Source organism: Octodon degus, unplaced genomic scaffold (genome assembly GCF_000260255.1).
Source record: "Octodon degus isolate 3935 unplaced genomic scaffold, OctDeg1.0 scaffold00005, whole genome shotgun sequence".
Classification (NCBI taxonomy): domain Eukaryota; kingdom Metazoa; phylum Chordata; class Mammalia; order Rodentia; family Octodontidae; genus Octodon; species Octodon degus.
The window spans coordinates 28,514,197-28,517,026 of NW_004524581.1; the positions used below are offsets into that span (position 1 = coordinate 28,514,197).

General features: G+C 52.0%; 1 protein-coding gene across 1 annotated transcript in view; it reads right to left on the reverse strand.

The window, feature by feature from the left end:
• Positions 1-2,403, reverse strand: part of Kctd20 (potassium channel tetramerization domain containing 20) — a 27,398-nt gene extending 24,995 nt beyond the window's left edge. The window contains exon 1 of the mRNA XM_004624189.2: positions 2,291-2,403. The gene's annotated coding sequence lies outside the window, so the exon portion shown is untranslated. The remainder of the gene's footprint in view (positions 1-2,290) is intronic.
• Positions 2,404-2,830: the final 427 nt, after the last annotated feature.

Here is a 2,830-nt window from a genome sequence, read left to right on the forward strand (position 1 = left end):
GCAGTGTATTATTTGTTGAAACTGTACTTTCGATTTGATTTGAAACTGTCTCATTGCTATATGTTTATCAATAAAACTTTGAAAAGGAAAAAAAAAAATCTTGAGCTTATAATCTCTCTCAGATGCCAGATAGCCATCTGACTGTTATTTATCCTCTACTTATTTCAAGCTTCAAAGAGTTCTTTAATTTAGTACTCTCATTTTTCATGATTTATAGTTAATCATAATGTCACCCTTTTCTATGTAAGATAATACTGGCTTTGTAGTCCTACAGAAGTCTCTTGATTTTCTTCATCTACTTCAATTTCTCTGTACCGTTTCATTTTTGAAGCACTTTTCTTGAGATGATTCAGTGGAAAGAACAGTAGGCAGAGGGGAGCCAGGAGTCAGCTCAGATTCTTCACCAGAAAGATGAGAAGACTGCACCAGATAAATTTGTAATAGGGTCCCTTGCATCTCTAAGCCTGTATTACCAAGGCTCTGGGGCTTCCACCTAGGAACCATCCAGCATTCTGAGCAGTCCTCCAAACTCTTCAGTTACTAAGGAGGGGTCGGAAGGTCCAGCTGGGGATAGTAAGAGGCAAAAAAATCAAGAAGCCCAGGGCGACCGAAGGGAAGGGCTGATATTGTGAGGATCAAGAGAAAAAGATGGATATTAACAAGAAAAACCAGGCACCAAAAAGACTCCAGACACAAACACATGGCCTGAACTTAAGCTCCCCTCTAGCCATCTACTTGGGGGGAGAGGGGGAGACACAGGACACAAGAGGGGACCACTCAGCGCACAGCAGCCCTGGGGTGGTGTGCACTAAAGGGCCCGCACCCATCACTTATTAGATCCTCAGCCAGCAGAACTGAAGGCCTTCAGAAAGGCTACAAGGTTGGTGAGGTCCAAGCTACAAGAATTCTACTGCCCTGACTCGCTCAGGGAGGAGGGACACGTGGTCCGGGGGCCTCGCTCACGTGCTCAGGATCCTGCAAAGAGCTCCCAGGAGGGAAAAAGTCGTTTAAAAGACACAGGCAGTCTTAACGCAGCCCCAGCAATACCAGGATGTGTAGGAAAGCCACTTCCTGCCCTGAAAGCAGGCAGTCCTGGTTTCCTGGCCTCTGACTGGCTGGAGTTGGGGGAGGGGGGATTATGCCAAGGAGGCCAAAAGGGATCTGGTCAGTTTGTAAAATTGCCAGCCCTAAAGTGTTTTCTCCGGGCGTGGTCCCTGGACGGCCAATAAAAGACCAGGAAGGAGGAGCGTATGCTTCAAATGCACACTCGGGTCCCAGCACAGATCTCTAGAATACAATTCCTAAAAGTGGTGTCAGGTAAGGTCTGACAACTACCTACCTATTGCATAGAACGTAGTGATTTTTTTTTTTGGGGGGGGGTCGCTTGAAAGTAAAGTTCTGTTTAGAATTCATTACCTCTGACAATACTACCAGCACTGTTTTGGGATCCATGTTTGTTTGTTTTTTAAATCTCAATTTCCCAGGTAACATATGTAAGATAACAGTGACCAGGAATACAATTAAAGAACCTGGAAAATGTATATTTCACAAGCTGGTTAAATTAAATGGTTCCTTCCAAGCCCCGTTTATCTTGGCAATCTGTTCACTAGATTCTTAGTTAAAAATAAATCGGCTCCGCGCGCCTGTAATCCCAGTACTCTTGGGAAGCTGAGGCAGGATGATCTCAAATTTGAGTCCAGCCAGAGCAACATGCCGATACCCTGTCTCGAAATAAAAATAAGTATATAAAAAGGGGCTGAGGATGCAGCTCAGTGCGAAGGCCCTGGACCCATCTCCAGTACAGACGGGGAAGGAAATCGGTTCAACCCTGCAATTCTCAGAAAGAATCTCGCATCGCCAACTAGAAGGTTTTCTGTGCGCGCAGAACGAGCTTGCAAGAACGCACGCCGTCTGCTATGTAAGTTTCCACTTGAAAGCACACTGCCGGCTGAGGCTCGCTCTCCCGGCGTCCTGCACTGCGAGCCCCGGGTGGAAGCCAGTCCCGCGCGGGCGGCAGGGAGGAAGCAGGGTGAAAGGACAGGCGACGCGCGCCTTCGGCTCCAGCCGAGCGGCGGAGGACGTCAGACCAACATCATTTTTAATATCCAATTAATTGCCAGGAAAACAAAACAAGAACAACATCGCGTCCGCCGCCGTGCGGAGACGCCCGCCGGCTCGGTCCCCACCCACCCGGCGGCCCGCGAGCGCGACCGCGCAGCCTCCGTCCCATCCCGTCCCGACACAAAGGCTCCCCGCGGGCCGCGTCGTCAGGTCCCTCTCCGCCACTTACTGGTCCTCGCTCCCGCCGCCGCCGCCGCAGCGCTCCGCCCGAAGCCGCCCCGCAGCCTCAGTGCCTCTGAGGCGCGCACCCCTCGCCCCAGCCACCGCGGCCACGCGGCTGAGTCACCCGGCGCTTCGCGATAAGAGTCTCTGCGCGCGGGGCACGCCGGGAAGGGGGCGTGTCCTGCCCTGGCCTCTCCTCCCCACCCCTGGCCTGAGTAGGAGGAGGGAAGAGGGGGAGGAGGGAAGAGGGGAAGGAAGAAGTGGAAGGAGGGAGGAGGCAGGGAAGGGAGGAGGGAGCGGCGGGGGTGGGGGCTCCTCCTCTTGCTGAAGAAACCCGCGCACGTCCCGGCCGGCGCTGCAGCGCCTGTTTTTCAAGGAAAAAAAAGTGTGTTTTCTGAATCGGAAAAGCCGCTGGCTTAGTCCCAGGACAGCTAACGGTTCCAGGAAAACGGGGAGCCCCTCTCTCCGTGGGGTGCAATGGTAGTGAAAAGAATGCAGTTCTTTGAACACATTTTTCTTGGATGCCCCCATCCTGCAGGTGCGTGCT